Raw genomic sequence first — 17,995 nt, forward strand, 5'->3', positions numbered from 1 at the left:
CCAATCACCAGTGTTATAGCCTCTCAGATTTTAAAGACTACAACTTAAAAAAAAAAACCTGACTCTCCAGGAAATGCAAGCACTGTTCAAAAACAAACAAATGAAAGTTACATTTGTAATTGAAATAGAAACTCAGCAAAATCTGTCCCTGTGATAATCTAGATAGGTATTTAACTTCATGTAGCGCTTCATACATGATTTGTCGTATATCTAGGCACTGTGATTATTATACCTCAGTCGATACTCAGTTTACCAAACTCTGAAGGATTTTAGCCAATAAGATAGGTCAGCTAGTTGAGCGCTTTTTTGCTGTGATCTGTAGGTCGCAGGTTCGAAGCCCGGCAAGACCAGCACAGCCTTTCATCCTTTCGAGGTAGATAAAGGAGAACCAACTTCGTTGGTGATACTTTTGATAAATATGTTCTATGTACGGCACTTTGCAAAAGCGCTATATAAATAACTATTTGACCGTGAGATTAGGGGTAGCATGGAGTCCTTGCCTCTCTGCACTGTTGTACATTGACATACCATTAGGTAGTACTAGGTGCAGGAAATGAGGACTTTCATTAAACATCAAAAAACAAATCTGCTATCGAACCTCAAAACACACAATACAATTCATATTTGCTTTACTGTGTATTTGGCTAGGTTTTTGTGTTTTCAACATTTAAATGTACACAGGAGAGATCAAATGGCCAGACCTTAGAGAAATAATGAAAGGTGCATTCTGTCACAGTGCAGAAAGCTGCCGCATGGTAATGATTTCCATACAGTTTTTGCACACGTCAGCTGGATGTCACATGCATTTTACTCTTGAAGTCACTTTTACTCTCTTGAGATCGCATTTACTCTCTAAGTTTAAAAATAGGGAGTAAAATACTCCCACCTCAAATTCGTATCTGGAGCAGTCTATAACCATCCTTTTCCTTCCCACAGACTGTCTGCTGTGACTTTATGATCGAAATGCCACTACTGTTTATCTATAATCTATGCAAGTGCTCGACTTTAATAGTAATATGTTAGAACTGTCATTAGTGTCATTCTCTTTAACAATTGTAACCGCAAGCAACTACAATTGAAGCAGTCACCATCGAAAAGTAGTGTTCATATTTCCTATTTGTTTTGGTTATCTAAAAAGAGTATTTACTTGGATGCCTGTGTATATAAAAATAAACATATTTTTATATAAGTGGTTCTTTGGACTATTGTATTGATTGGGTCAGTGTACTTACCTACAGCTCACATCCTCCTGCTACGAGGAGCCCGGCTCTGCCATTCTACCAACTCAGTTGGGTAGTACAGACTTATATTAAGAGTTGGGGACATGTATACCAAGGTATAGTTTTATAATGTCTTACCTAAAGTGGACTGTAGTCATAGTCTCAGTAATGCACAATAAGGTCACCTATGTTCTAACATGGTGGCTCCAGTCTCTGGCGTTTTGTCCTGTTATTTTCCTGCACTCAGTAAACCACCATTCACTAAGGTTTTGGGGAGTGTTCCCTGGTCTACCCCTAGTGCAGGGCTGCAACCTGGACGCTTGAGATCAGCTGAAAGTTCAGTCTTGCTGCAGTTACTGTGGAATTTGGAGCAGAGTAAATTCACTGCAGGAAAAAAGTGTTACTGCTGCTTTAACAGGAGCACCGTGGTTAAAAAGCTGAACAGGGTGCGTAGCGCCAGCACGCAAGTTCGGCTGAGAGTTCAGTCTTGCTGCAGTCTAGCGGCACAAAGGAGGCAGGAGGAGAATTTGTTCAGTGGCAAGACATGGAGCAAGCTGCACCATTTACAATAAGGCAAATGTGCTTGCATGACCAGCAGGGGAAAATATTGGTGTCCGTTCTAAGGCCCGAGAACGAGGTAGGCGAGGGAGTGTGTACGCTGGTAAGCAGTGAACGGCTGGGAAGGAAACTGACACTGAGGGTGGGTAGCGAAAGTATGTACGATAGCGCTTTACTACTTCGGAATAATTTAAACAAACAAAGCATTACGTCAACACCCAAACACTTAACAAAAATCACGTTACAAGTAGACTGCTTGAAGAGAGCCTGGTGCAGGGACTCAAGCAGGGCAATGAACCCACAAATACAAATGGGAGAGTGAGGTGTTTTGGGTCGGGTGGCGTACAACCGGATTTGGTTACACAAGGCATTGAATTTGTGGAAGCAGAGAGTACACTACCCAGATCAGTCGTGGATAAACGGAGAGAGTACATCAAATGCGCAGCTATCTTGGCACCGACAATTTATAAACGAGTTGTCGTGGGGGCCTAATGATTATGGCAACCCACGACCTATGGATTTAACTGATGCAGAATTGCTAGAAGTAACCAGGATATGCCAAGACACTTGCATTGAGAAGGGAGGGGATGAGGAAGTTCCCCAAAGTGTTGAAACAGGCTCAGTCGAGGTGGGATTGGCCCCTGAACCGAGCAATTTTGATTCGTTGCAAGTGCCGCTTTTACTGAAAAACGTTAGAGTACATGGTGTTTCCCCCTCCTTTATGGAAAATCCAGGGGAGAAACTGGTGGCCCGGCTAACGCGGGAAATTGCAGACATTAATTTTCAGCTGGAGCAGAAAAAGAGTTGGAGGCACTAAAGCGGAAAGCACGAGTCGGAGAGAAGATGGGGAGTGGCAGTCTTTTGAAAGGCCATTAAGAGGAGTGCCAACACCAAAGGTGAGCTAAAAACGCAACAAGGCACCCATGGAAGTGTTAGTTTAACATCAAGACTGAAATCATCCTCATGTATGAGGGGCTCAACTGGGAGAAGTAGACTAAACCAACCCAAAGTAAATTTGGACACAGTTACAATGCAGATGCAGAATAACATTATGGCAGCTCTAACAATCTCCTTGGATCCATTCATGAAATTATATGAAGCGATAAATGACAGCTATAAAGATCAAGCAACAATGTTGGCAATGGTGCACTCCAAGGTAGTGTACACAGAAGGATTTATTTTGGCCATGCAAAGTAGATTGGGGAGAGAGCAAGAAAAGAACAACGCCATACAACTGAAAATACTGAGTTATATTGAGAAAGATCATAGGGCGGGGACGACGACGACTAAATCTGTCGAATGGTTAAAGGAATTAATTGCGACTGGTCTAGAAAAGAATGCTAATAGCGAGAGGTCTCAAACTAGCCAGCAGGAGAGGGATGAAATAGCCGGGATATATGAAGGGCGTGCTGAAAATAGTAGAACTACCACTAAATTGACAACTTGGGAGCAAAGGGTGCATAGCAACGAAGAAGCACAGCAGAAGTTGCAAGTTGAAGGTGTGAAAGTGGAAGAGAATGAGCCCAGAGAAGGTCTCACTATGGCTGTGCCAATGAGGGTGGACGCGGAAGTGACTGTTGGGCCAGAGGTATTGGAACAAGAAGAGGAACAAGAGTGTGGTGAGAAGGAATTCCCAATTTGTAATAGAAGAAAAAAGGTTGATGAATTAAAACGAATAAGAAAACAAATAACTACCACAAAAGAAAACAAAGAACATGACCCAAAAGAAAAAGAACATGACCCAAGGGAAAAGACTAAAGTCAAATGATGCCAGGACATTTCTGCACAAACTGGATGCGCTGAGGTGGTGCAGGGTGGTGTTATACGGGGGCATTGATACAGAACCAGAAAATATGATCAAAGGAAACGTTGACTGTAGTGCAAACCTGTAATTTGAGCACAGAGTGTACAAGTGAAGATGGGAAAGTGTCTATTGTAGAGGATTTAATGACTATTTCTGTATACTCGGATATAGAACAGGTTAATGTGACGGAAGCACAAGAGGTAGAGATAAGCCGTAGACCGGCTCACTCACCAAGGGTGGTGGATTGTATTATGAACCTGGAAGATAGTGAAATTGAGTCGTTGGTCGAATTAGAAGAATGATTTTGACGCTAGCTCAGGAAAGATCTAGGATTGACGATGAAAACAAGAGAGTTGATGACGAAATAACAGAATTCCCACCGACCTTATGCAAGAAGCAAGGTCCACCAAAAGGGAAAATGAAGCGGAAGAAAGATCAGACAAAGTGTTTGCCATTATCAGTGGAGGACGGCTTGATACTGAATTGGAGTAATATATTAAGATTACTACACAAAATACCTAGACTTCGGGCAATAGAAACTAGGGATATCAAACAAGTCAAGATTTTGAACTAGAGGGCTTTGGATCAGGTGGTAATCCAGCTGGAGTCCAAACACACTAAGAGTTTACTATTGGAAGCTGCTAGCCATCTCCTATCACTGGGCATTGATTTAAAAGAGCTCTCAATGGAAGGAAATGGGGATGGAAAGAGGTTACTGGGGAGGGGCTTGAAAGGGAGTCTACAGAATCCGAGGTGGTAAGGAAAGTACCAATAAAAGTAACCTTTAGTAATACCAGTTGTAGAGCGGGGAGAGAGATTGAGGAAGTTAAAGGTGGCAGTAATAAACAAGAGGTTGAATCAAGCGACAGTGGGTGGTGAGAGATTGAACCGCTAAAAATAACCTTCAATAGGAAAGGAGAGGCAGAGAGGAGAGCAATAAATGAAAGTAAAGAGTTAAAGATCAAGAAAAAGGGTCTTGGGTTTGGATGGCGGAGGGTCTGGTTTTACATCCAAAAAAATAACTAGTAAGAGCCAAGGAACTTAGTGGTTGGTTCATGGAATACAAGGGGCTTTGTTCGCCTCTTCAATAAATAAGAAATAGGTTTTGATACATTGGAAATCAAATGCTTACAGGAAAATGTGGCCAATAGCTAATACAACATTGGATTGTTTTAGCTCCTATCTGAATCCCGCTATTAAGCGAACTAAAGGAAGACCATCCTCAGGGCTGCTAACATTGTTTAAAAATGGAGGCGGGATAGTGGTGATGGAATGTCTGAATGTAAACTCCTTTATTCAAATGATCAAGTTAAGAGAAGAGAAAGAAAAGTGTTTAGAGGGGAGGGTAGTGGTGATTTTAAATAATTACTGGAATCCAACAGCAATCACCCCCGAGAACTTTGTGTCTAATGTCATGGACCTAATTGATGTGTTACATCAATATGTACAACCCCGAAATAATTGTTTGTGGGGATTTGAACATAAGATGTGGGAAGGTGAATGTTACGAAGGTAAAAGAGCATGCCTCATTGCCGAAAGCTTTGACAAAAAGTTTCAAATGGGAAAGCAAAATGAATCTGAGTGAATTCCACCTGTTAAATGGTCAACAAGAGATGATATTGCAGCAAGAGCAACTTGGGGTAGAGGTATAAAGTTAGGCATGCTTGATTATATATATGTTTCTTGGAAAATAGTGCAAGAAGACAAGACCTTGGATGTAATCCTGATGAAAAATAGCTATCACTCCATGCTGAAAATGGCCTGGTTAGAACTTGGGAGAGGAAAGGTGCCAATGTCGAGGTATGAGGTAGAGGTTAATTAAGGTAGGAATGGATTATGTTTGAAACCACGAGATGTGGAGAGGTACAAAGCACATCTAAAAGGGGGGAGAAAACACAGCTATCAACTATGTGCCTCTGTTGATTCGCACAGAATCTCATGGACAGATGATGCTTGCCTATTTAAAAGCAGGTATAATACCTGAAGGGTTGCAAGTAAAAAATATTCCAAGAGTGTTTTTAGACAATCCTAAATTTAAGGGACAATTTAGCGCTGTGGGCAATAAATGCTCACGTGATTATTTGATTTTGATCATCGATACTTCGGTAGAAGAGACGACCAAACAAAAACTGGAAATTGAAACTCTTGAAAACAAGATGATAGGTGATAATCTTATAAAAGATATCAAAGAAAAACTGACAAAAATTGAAGAAGAAATAGTAAAATTTAAAAAATTTACTTTAGATAAGAAAATCTGGAAATACAAAAAAGACAATGAAAATTATAGGGAAATCACTACCTATCCTTATCTTGCTCCCTCTTTTTACGATGATCAAAATAAACAATCACAGAGCAGAAACAAAAACACAGGTCGCCCGAGGAACAAATATGTGAGTTTCTCTAATACATCTAACACCACGTCAAGTAGTGATTCTGACAACCCTTCTACCTCCAGCGGTTCCAACATCAACAACCCAACCCTTCCTTTTTTTCGAGGGCGAGGGAACAAATCACGCCCATGGCATCAAGGGCCTCCACGGATGCAAACTCGCAACTGGAGGGGCCCTCCTCAGAACTGGTGATTCCTATTTATAATCTGTCAAATCATGTTCTCACTGATGCCGAAACATCAGTCCTTAAAAATGGACTGAGTTTTATCCCAACTACTAAAGCAAAGGACTTTGACACTCAGGTTGAATTGTATAAATTCTTCCGTCTAATTCGCCTAAAATATTTTTTTAAAGATGGCCAGCCTTCTACCAAAACATCTAGTACTACTGGCCTCAAATTACCGTCGCATTTCACTCCATCTAATGCTATGGTTAGTCCGGCTATTCTAGCCTTTGAAAATAAGATCCTAGAAAAAACTAAACATCTTTTGAAAGACAAAAATCAACATAAAGACAATCTCAGTAAGAGCGAACGCATCGCTCTAACTGCTCTACAAAACAACTCGGCGTTCTTAATAAAACCTGCGGACAAAGGCGGAGGTATTGTTCTGTGGGATACTACATTGTACTCCACAGAGGTCATGCTTCAATTGAATAATCCAGTATTTTACCGTAAACTGAATCATGACCCTACGGGGTCCATTCGGGAAGAAATCAAAAGCCTGATGGACCATGCCTTGCAAGAGGAATGGATCGATCAGGATGAACATCAATTTCTCATTAAAACATCACCTACCATTCCTGCTTTTTACCTCCTCCCGAAGGTTCATAAAAACGAGCGTACTCCACCGGGCAGACCGATTGTATCAGCTATCAATTCCATCCTTGAGCCACTGTCCATCTACGCCGACTATTTTCTTAGACCTTTTGTGTTAAAAATGAACTCTTATGTAAAAGATACCACTAGTATGATTAATCTAATATCTGAACTTCATCTTAACACCACAGATCTTTTAGTTACTTTAGACGTAACTTCTCTCTATACAAGCATCCCACAGGGTGAATGTTTAATGATTATGGAGACTTTTTTGAACAAACGGACGGACACACTGTCGAAAGTACCTACATCATTCATTATGGAGTGCATTAAAATTGCCCTCACTGAAAACTTTTTTCTTTATGAAGGGACCTTCTATAAACAAATTCATGGGACAAGCATGGGGGCGACTTTTGCGCCAGATCTGGCCAATTTATTATGGACCATTTTGAAAGCACCTCTATATATAATCCATCTAATCCTTTCAAAGACAACATCTTAAAATGGTTTCGTTATATAGATGATGTGTTTATGATTTGGCAGGGGGATCTCCCCCGCCTATATTCCTTTCTAGAATGGCTAAATAATCATAATCCACACATTAAATTCACTATGACTTTTGATACAACCACCATCCCGTTTTTGGATCTCTCCATTTTTAAAACTGAAGAAGGCACTTTGAACACCAGACTTTTTCGTAAACCTACGGATAAAAACACACTCCTCAGATACAACAGTTTCCATCCCCTTAGTCTACGAGAAAATTTACCCATCGGGCAATTCTTAAGACTAAGAAGAAATTGTACTGATCTCGGTGACTTTATCCGAGAAAGTAAAGATCTAAAGCAACGGTTATTTACTAGGGGCTACCCCAAAAAATGCATCAATCGAGCATATAAAAGAGCTAAATATGCCAATAGAACTAGATGCCTTCATCATGAGCCCATGGTTACAGAAGATAGAATAACGTGTGTGAGCACGTTCAGCCCCATCAGCAATGCCTTACGCAAAGTTATCAAACAACAGTGGCATATTTTGACTACGGAAGAATTCTGCCCTGCCCAACCTAGGTTTGCTTTTAAACGGCAAAAAAATGTAAAAGACCGCTTGGTTCATACCTATCCAGTTATATGTCCACATATATCACAAACTACCCTGTGGAACTTTCCACCGGTAGTAGGACATTTCAAATGTGGCCATTGTTCAGTTTGTGCTTTAACATCTAACTGTAAGTCGATTGAACTTAATGGCAGAATATGGAATTTAAAACACTTTTCCAATTGTGCCTCAGATTGGCTTATCTATGGCATTAAATGTCAGTGCAATTTATTGTACATAGGAAAAACCAGCCGCGCTGTACGGCTTAGAATTTGTGAACACAGGTCGTGTTTGAAGAATAAAATCGAGAAAAAACCCCTGGTGTCTCACTATATTGCGGCAAAACATAATTACACTGATTTTAAATGGTTTGTCATTCAAAAAATCTTACCCTCCCCTAGAGGAGGTAATAGAGATTTAGCCCTGAGCCTAGCTGAACAAAGGTTGATATATAATCTGAATACGGTCAGCCAGGGTTTAAATTCTTCTGTGGCATTCCACAGTACAGTACAGTTTAATCACATGATTTGGATCATGTATGAGGGTACTAGATATCCATATTTCCGTGTGTTTTACTCTCTGTCTCCTTTGGACCTCTGATTGGCCATATGGTGGCTGTTTCCCGTTGTGGATGCGTTACAAGGGGGCACCTTTGGTGGACCTCTGCCCACGTGTCATTTTGGGCCGCTTTTGACCTTTTGGTGTAGCGCCCTTTGATTTCTGGGGTTTTTTTCCCCTGTATGTTTGGCCTCCATTGCCATCAAGCAGTGACGTGTGGCTTAAGTCCATGCCTGCTACGAGACAATTAAAACACTATCTTTAAATCAATGAGCCTCCGCCTGCCGTTAAGTCAACGCTGAGACCTATTTAATCCCGTCCTCCGCACGTCTGTTGGTCATTAGTCTTTACAACACGGCTGCGGCGAGAGGATCGTTCGTCTCGGAACCAAGGAGTGCAAGGTAAGCATCCGTATTCCACACACCTCAGAGTAACAAGCTCGCTCTCGCTAATAGCGTGTTTTCTGACCAGTTCTTTGTGCTCTGTATTTCTACAGATTGTCTGCACACGAACTGGACAACATACCCTCGACTACACGGATTCTATTGCCACTGGGGTCCTAGCGTTGGTATTAATTTCCTGATCGCCTCTTCACATTAAAAATTACAATTGACGTTTTCCTTGTGAACAGGTATATAAAAATAGCGTTTGTTAAAAAGTTTGTTCATGTCTAACAAGACCATAAGATTAAATACTTGCTTCTTATACTTCACTTAGGATACGCTGTGAATTCAATACCACAAATGCCGTTTCTAAGCTCCACTTTGGATGTGTTAAATGATGCCTAGCGGGATTTTCCTCCGGTTATGTGCATGATTCACTCGACGATATCCGGATGTAAGTCTTTCTTTGCATGAACACTATTTTTTGTGTCCCGAGGTGTGATGGAACACTGTCCTTTGGGATTAACAACCTGATAAATGACATATTAATAGCAAAAGAACTAATTCAAAACGACTGGCCATTTCCTACCTATTGATGTAGGTGACGCTATGAATTAACTAGATGACTAATAATTAGGCATTATGGGTGACGTTTTTGTCCCTTAAATGGATCACCAGGGTTCATTTTTTCACTGTGCTGATCACACTCGACCTAGGAGCTAGTGGTAAGGGGTGGATTTTTTCTTAGATGTCACACAAGGGTATGTTAACTGTGGTCCGTGGTAAACACGGTAGATATACTATCTTGGAGATAGAATACAGTTTGATAGTTTACCTACATAGTTTTTGTGAATAAAATAGACAGCCAATATGAGTTTTGTGTATACATTAGAACCTATGCATGGAAGAACATTTTAGTCTTATTTTTGAAGTCAATGCTTGATGTCTTATAATTAATTGCACATATATGTCTTTTTAGATCTCTGATGCCAATAGTAAATTGTCCATAAGGCTCATCTTGAAGAAATGTCCTGTCCTGATGATGGCCACTACATTTATCCCTTGTATGGACACTTGAGAAACTGTCCCATCTGATTACTGGCCGAAACATGTCGACACATTTTTTATCTCATGAAATGTCTAAATTTTAGTCATTTTGTACAACTTGTGTATTAGGATTAGAAAGTATATTAAGTTTATTCATCCTTTATGTCTGTTTTTCTTGTTGGTTTTCTGTTACGTATAACCCTGTCTTATTTTTCCTGACACTGAGCACTGTACCTTATGTTTGACATCCCCTATTAAAATTATGTTTATTTATGTTCATGCATATGGTTCTTGATATAACTGCTGTCTCTACAGATTAATGCTGTCTTGTAAATATATATATGTGTGACAATAAGTTTCCAACCTATCTTTGAGGTTAGAGTAGTGAGGGGTAAGCAATTCTCTAGTGTCAGTTTTCTGACACACCTATACATTCTGTTGATGGACTACATAGAAGGGAGAGGTAATGGAAAGGTGGGTATTAAGCATAAACATACATATGATTCAAGAATTGTCCAGGAAAAGAAAGCATTAAGAGCAGACAGAGCGATCAGATATCTTCCGACTAAGGAAAGACAACAGCGAATACAAAAAACAAAGAAAGATAAGAATTGCCTAATTTCATACAAAGCAGTAATCCTTCAGAAAGACGCTGAAAACATGTTAAAGGCTATTTGCCAGAGGAACACTACTCAGATCTGGCAATCAATGAAAATAATTAATCACAAGACGCATTGTTGATTAATGTAGTTACGGAAGATGCCTGGATAGGGCATTTGGGAGATATCAGTGACCCAGTAGATCAAAGCAACCAAAGGTGTATCGAGAAATTGCATCAGGGATGGAATATCCCATTTCATAAGGAAGACTAGGCAGATCTAATTAAAAGGGCCATTAACTCACTAGCCCCCTGGCCAGATTGGCTAACCAATGTTATGCCTAAATCCTCAATTGCTCAATGGCCAGAATTTGCAACTGTATTATTCAAACAGGTGATGCGAGTCCGGGCAGTGCCTGAGTCCTGGAAAACAATAATAGTTCCCATATTCAAAATGGGCGATAGGGTGGACCCAAAAAACGACCGCCCTATCACCCTTTTGGATGTATTGGGAAAACTATTTGCATCGCTCATCTTATAAAGTTTGACATGGTGGGTGGAAAAGGAGAAGTTATATGACATTCGACAAACGGGCTTTGTTAAAGGGGTTGGGACAGGGCTTAACCCGTTTATCCTAAACATTTTGAAAACAAAAGCGATCAGAGATAAAAAAAAAGTGTACTTGGCATTTCTTGACCTGGCGCAAGCTTTCTATTGCATTAAGAGGGACTTATTGTGGAAGAGACTGGTACCCTGGTGTTGCCCAGGGGATTTGCTGGAGGCTATTTGTCATGATCTCTGCTTCCAAAAGATCAGGACTTGCCCGACTCCCTTGGAAGCAGACCCATAACCCCGGTTCCGAGTGCCAGCCAGTCCCAATTGGGACCTTTTGGACCATGTCCTGGCGCCAGTGGCACCAGGCTCATAAAGATGCCCAGTCCCAGCGGTGGAAGCGCCGGGCTTATAATGCTTGGGTGGACTTACCTGCAGCAGACCATGCTGCTTACTTACCTGCCAGTTGAACCCCTGATCCTCTTCTGTTTGGGACTACTTTTCCTGTTGGGTGGGGCAGGAGCCACTCCCTAGGTTCAGAACACTGGAACTCTTCTGGAAAGCAGGAACTCTTTTCTTACCTAGCCGTGGCTGTGGAAGGAGACACCTAAGCACTACAGGAGGCTATTTAAACCACACCCGATGGATGAATCTTGCTTTGCGTTATTTTGCATCCTCTGCAGCAGAACGCTCATCGTGTCTTCTGCTTCTGATCCTGGGCCTAAGGGAACAAAGGCTTACCATCCTGGAATCCAGTCTTCAGCAGCACCTGTAAAGACAAAGAAAGAACAGATTAGCACTACGGTCTTCAGTGGCAGCGCATCTCTTACCTGGTCCATCGGCTGTCACCAACGCCTCGCACTGCATTCCGGCATCAGAAAGACAAAAGCTTACCAGCTCTTCGCACGCTCCGGAGGCCTTCGGCGCTGCATCCCGCATCTGAAAGACAAAAGAAGGTGCGTTTAAAGACATTGGGCAACTTTATTACTCACGTGCCATTACTCCTTCCCACGCCGAATCCAGTGGGTATTCCAGCACCCTTCAGCTTCTCTAAAGCTCCGAACTTGTACCTGCAAGATAAAAGGGACAGTTAGTGCGCATCGTGAAGCAGGCTACAAGCGCTTCCTTACGTGCTTCCAGGCGCTTCTATTCCTCACGCGGGTTCGATCCTCAACTCTCATCAGCCCGCCATCCGCCATCGCCGGAACTCTGCAAAACAAGAGATATCATTACAAAAGACTTTTAAGACATTTGAAGTGCCCAGAACTTACCGTTCGTGCAGTTAACGATGGACAACAGTCCTCTGAGGTCAAGAGGCCTGCACCCTTATCCAGTGAAGAAACTGGTTACGGCACCCTGCCCCGAGGCAGATGGAGAGCTCGGCGTTCACTTACCTAAGACATCTTACTCTTCGAGTCAGACATACAGTGCACAGAGGTCCAGCCCAAAGAGCCAACCGTGGGTTACACATCACCTTTGAAGATACAGCATTCACCCAGTCAAGACCGGCGCCTCTGCGGGAATCAGGTGAGCGTTCCAGAACGCAAAGCCTACCGCAAAACTCCCACCCAGGCGCTATGGAAACCTCGGATACCGACCAGCTAGCTCAGTTACTTGGGGAACTAAGAGCAGAAGTGCATGCAGCCCGTCAGGAAACAAATGCTCTAAGAAGGGAACTGATTATTTCCAAGGAGCGAACAGACGATCTCGCTAGACAATTGCTACTGTCACAAACTGGACAAACTCTGTTACCCGCATCAGGGGCAAATCTTCCTTCAACATCCTCTACGAACCCAGTGCAGATCAACCTACCTGGGGAATGTACCTCTGGCTCCGCCCGAACGATTTTCTGGTGACCCAAAGAGGTTTGCAGTATTTATTAACCAGTGCCGGTTGCACTTCTTATGCTGGCCAGCAGCCTTTCCAACTGATCAAGCTAAGGTAGCTTTCGTGCTTTCGTACCTTAGTGGCAATGCGGCAGACTGGTCGATCCCTCTAGTTAATCAAGATGATCCGGTTCTGCATGATTTTCAAGCTTTTCAGCTCAGTATGGAAAAACTGTTTGCAAGACATTCACAGGGGCAGGCCTTGGACAATGAGCTCCTTTCATTGCGACAGGGTAATCAAGACCTTTTGGCTTATATTGCGTCTTTCAACAGACTGATAGTGGAAACTCGATGGCCTGAGGACAAAAGGATTACGCCGTTTTATAGAGGTCTACGTGGAGAGCTCAAAGATGTGTTATTCCAAGTAGTGAATCCCCCGCAAGACTGTTCGGACTATATTGACTTAGTCGTTCAAATTGACCACAGACTGCAGAACAGGAAGGCCGATCGTTCCAAGTTTGATGCTCGAGTATTTTCCAAACCACCAACTCCTACCAAAGGAGTAGACTCCGGGGAACCCATGCAAATAGGGGGCCTGAAAGGACCACTAACACAAAAGGAGTGGGAAAGGAGAAAACAGCTGCAATTATGCCTCTATTGCGGAAACTCGGGGCACTTTCTTCGAGACTGTCCGGTGAAACCAGCCAAGAAGGCAGTAGGAGCTGCAGTTACCAGGGTCACAAACTCTGAGCAGGGAAACGACCTCGCCCGACAAGAATAGAGGTCCTCTTGCCGAGGGTTAAAACCAGTTCCGTGACCTCGCATTTCGTGATACCTATGGTCCTCATTAGCCCTGAACATCCGGATCGATTACATGCGATTGAAGCTTACGTCGACAGCGGTGCCATCGGCAATTATGTGGATCATGAAATGGTTTTGAGGATGAATCTGACTCTTTGTCCAAAGGCTGTAAAGGACGTCATTACTACGGTGGATGGTACGGAGATAGCCTCCGGACCAGTAACGCATACCACCCAAGAAGTGACGCTAGTAAGTCCAGATGGACACCATGAGAAGATCGTGTTCGATGTGATCAAGGCCCCTCAGTTCCAGATTATTCTAGGAATTCCTTGGTTAGAGAAGCACAATCCTCAGATCGATTGGCGAGCAAGAACTGTTCAGTTTCCAGAATGTCTCTCTACTTGTCACCCTCGACCTGGTGTTGCACTGGCAGCAATTTCCTCGGAGGCTCCCCAGTTACCTCCTGAATACCTAGAATTCCAAGATGTTTTCCGGAAGGATCAGGCTAACTCTCTACCTCCTCATAGGTCTTATGACTGCCAGATAGACCTGATACCTGGATCTACTCCTCCTTGTAGTAGAATTTATGCCCTCACCGAGCCTGAGAATCTTCACCTCCGACAATACCTGGATCAATACCTAGCGAATGGGTTTATTCGTCCTTCCAAGTCCCCTGCTTCCTCAGCTTTGTTCTTCGTTCCAAAAAAAGAAGGGGACCTTAGAACTTGTATAGATTATCGCGCCCTGAACCAGATCACCGTTAAGAATAGATATCCGTTACCTTTGATCCCTGAACTCCTGGACCAAGTCAGAAAAGCATGCATATATACAAAGCTGGATCTTAGAGGAGCCTACCACCTGGTACGAGTAAAAGAGGGCGATGAATGGAAGACAGCCTTCCGCACCAAGTATGGGCTATTTGAATATCAGGTCATGCCCTTCGGACTTTGCAATGCCCCGGCCGCCTTTCAATATTTTATGAACGATGTCCTCAGAGAGCTCATAGATGTGTGTGTTGTTTACATTGACGACATCCTCGTTTATTCTTCATCGGAAACTGAACATCGGAAACACGTGAAAATGGTCCTCGAGAGATTGCGTCAACACAAACTTTTCGCTAAGTTGGAAAAATGTGTTTTCAACGTGACTGAAGTTGAATTCTTGGGATTCATATTATCACCTAGCGGAGTGCGTATGGATTCAAAGAAGGTTGATGCAATTCTCAAATGCCCATCGCCATCCTCCGTAAAAGGTGTTCAAAGCATGTTAGGCTTCGCTAACTTTTACCGCAGGTTTATCCCCGAATTCTCTCGAATAGTCCAGCCCATCACCGCCTTGTTAAAGAAAAACAAACGTTTTGAATAGTCTACCGAGGCGGAACAAGCTTTCCAGAATTTGAAGACTAGATTTATCTCTGCACCGATCTTAAACATCCTCGCCCAGAACTCCCCTACATCGTTGAAACTGATGCTTCGAGCCTTGCCATGGGGGCAGTTCTATCACAAAAGGACCCAGTAACCAATCAGTTGCATCCCGTGGCATTTTGGTCCCGCAAATTCTTGCCTCCTGAAATCAATTACACTATTACTGATAAGGAACTTCTAGCTATCAAGTCCGCCTTTAAGGCTTGGCGGCATTATCTTCTGGGGGCCCGACACACCGTTACTGTGATTACAGATCACCGAAACCTGCAATATTTGAAAACCGCAAAAGCTCAATCCTCTAGGCAACTCCGTTGGGCACTATTCTTTGCCGAGTTTGACTTCATAATTACCTATCGACCTGGTACAAAAAACGGTAAAGCTGATGCCCTTTCTCGGATGGGAGTGGAAGAACATTTGATCAATCCTAAACCTGTACCTATCATTCCCGAACAAAGAATTCTAGGTGTAATCGCCACACAATCCATAGAGGAAGTTAAGGATAAAGCCAGACTACTGGTAACTCCAGCACACATACAGAATTGGCATCTGCAGGGAAAGGACTTTACGGCGAAGGACAACCTATTATATTTCCAAGAACGGTTATACCTGCCCAGCACAGATTTACAGAAAAAGGTAATCTCTTGTTATCACGATTCTTTAATGGAAGGACATCCCGGTATGATCAAGACCTCGGAAAAGATCAAGCGCTACTTCTGGTGGCCGTCTTGGAAAAAAGATATCAGAGACTTTATAATGTCCTGTGGAGTATGCGCCCAAAACAAGAGTCAAAAGGAAAAACCAGCCGGCCTCTTACGCCCTATTGACATCCCGCCTCGCCCTTGGCATACGCTTTCTATGGACTTCATCACCGATCTACCTCCATGCTCCGGATACAATACGATCCTGGTAATCGTGGACCTAGTCTCCAAGATGGCGCATTTCATTCCACTCAAAGGCTTACCAACAGCAGCAACTCTGGCCTGAGAATTTCTCGAAAACATCATCCGACTGCACGGTTTTCCTTCAGTTCTAATTTCGGATCGAGGTAGTCAATTTATTTCTCATTTTTGGCGAAGTTGCTGTCGGTCGGCTCAAATTGATGTGAGACTTTCGACCAGCCACCACCCTCAAACCGACGGACAAACCGAGAGGACCAATCAAACTCTGGAACAGTATTTGCGCTGCATGCTACAACAAACTGAAAAAACTTGCAAAGATATCCTTTGGATAGCCGAATATGCCTACAATAACTCTGTCCACTCGGGAACTGGGAAGACCCCGTTTTTTCTTTTATACGGTAGTCACCCTCGAACCTCGGAGTTGGATCCACTCCAAGATCTTGGAAAACCAGCAGTAGACCACCTGCATTCTACAATCACCCAAGCCTTTAAGGAAGCCGTTTCTCACCTTCAAAGGGCTAAAGAACAATACAAGAAAGGAGCAGACCAACATCGGAAGGAAGCCCCCCAGTATCAAGTAGGAGATCAAGTCTGGTTATCCACCAAATATCTACCTCTAAAAGGACCACGCACATTCAACCCAAGATACCTTGGTCCCTATTCCATCACTACCATAGTAAATCCAGTAGCGGTTAAGTTGGACTTGCCCCCTCACATGAAGATACATCCGGTCTTCCACGTCTCTCTATTAAAACCCGTGCAACCTCAAACCCGACTAACTACATCTCCAAAACCTATTCTAGTTGATGGAGAACTCGAGTTTGAAGTCAAAAGCATCCTGGATTCCAAGATCTCCAAATCTAAACTATTTTACCTGATTGACTGGAAAGGCTACGGTCCCCAAGAAAGATCCTGGGAACCTGCAGAATATGTCCACGCGCCTCGTCTAATCAAAAGATTTCATCGAACATTTCCTAACAAGCCCAAACCCCCGGAGAAGCCCGGTTTGGGAGGGGCCTTGAGGGGGGGGTGCTGTCATGATCTCTGCTTCCAAAAGATCAGGACTTGCCCGACTCCCTTGGAAGCAGACCCATAACCCCGGTTCCGAGTGCCAGCCAGTTCCAATTGGGACCTTTTGGACCATGTCCTGGCGCCAGTGGCACCAGGCTCATAAAGATGCCCAGTCCCAGCGCTGGAAGCGCCGGGCTCATAATGCTTGGGTGGACTTACCTGCAGCAGACCATGCTGCTTACTTACCTGCCAGTTGAACCCCTGATCCTCTTCTGTTTGGGACTACTTTTCCTGTTGGGTGGGGCAGGAGCCACTCCCTAGGTTCAGAACACTGGAACTCTTCTGGAAAGCAGGAACTCTTTTCTTACCTAGGCGTGGCTGTGGAAGGAGACACCTAAGCACTACAGGAGGCTATTTAAACCACACCCGATGGATGAATCTTGCTTTGCGTTATTCTGCACCCTCTGCAGCAGAACGCTCATCGTGTCTTCTGCTTCTGATCCTGGGCCTAAGGGAACAAAGGCTTACCATCCTGGAATCCAGTCTTCAGCAGCACCTGTAAAGACAAAGAAAGAACAGGTTAGCACTACGGTCTTCAGTGGCAGCGCATCTCTTACCTGGTCCATCGGCTGTCACCAACGCCTTGCGCTGCATTCCGGCATCTGAAAGACAAAGGCTTACCTACTCTTCGCATGCTCCGGAGGTCTTCGCACTGCATTCCGGCATCTGAAAGACAAAAGCTTACCAGCTCTTCGCACGCTCCGGAGGCCTTCGGCGCTGCATCCCGCATCTGAAAGACAAAAGAAGGTGCGTTTAAAGACATTGGGCAACTTTATTACTCACGTGCCATTACTCCTTCCCACGCCGAATCCAGTGGGTATTCCAGCACCCTTCAGCTTCTCTAAAGCTCCGAACTTGTACCTGCAAGATAAAAGGGACAGTTAGTGCGCATCGTGAAGCAGGCTACAAGCGCTTACTTATGTGCTTCCAGGCGCTTCTATTCCTCACG

The 17,995-nt window shown here is 43.5% G+C and overlaps 1 protein-coding gene and 1 long non-coding RNA gene across 2 annotated transcripts in view; one reads left to right on the top strand and one right to left on the bottom strand.

The window, feature by feature from the left end:
* The window catches only part of USP48 (ubiquitin specific peptidase 48), a 1,688,863-nt gene that overhangs the window by 1,303,937 nt on the left and 366,931 nt on the right, over nt 1–17,995 (bottom strand). The window lies entirely within an intron of this gene.
* LOC138473711 (uncharacterized) lies at nt 9,028–10,115 on the top strand. Its single transcript, XR_011268874.1, has 3 exons — nt 9,028–9,076; nt 9,163–9,282; nt 9,808–10,115. It is a non-coding gene; the product is annotated as an uncharacterized lncRNA (long non-coding RNA).

This window comes from Ambystoma mexicanum, chromosome 8, assembly GCF_040938575.1.
Source record: "Ambystoma mexicanum isolate Mex_15411 chromosome 8, UKY_AmexF1_1, whole genome shotgun sequence".
NCBI lineage: Eukaryota > Metazoa > Chordata > Amphibia > Caudata > Ambystomatidae > Ambystoma > Ambystoma mexicanum.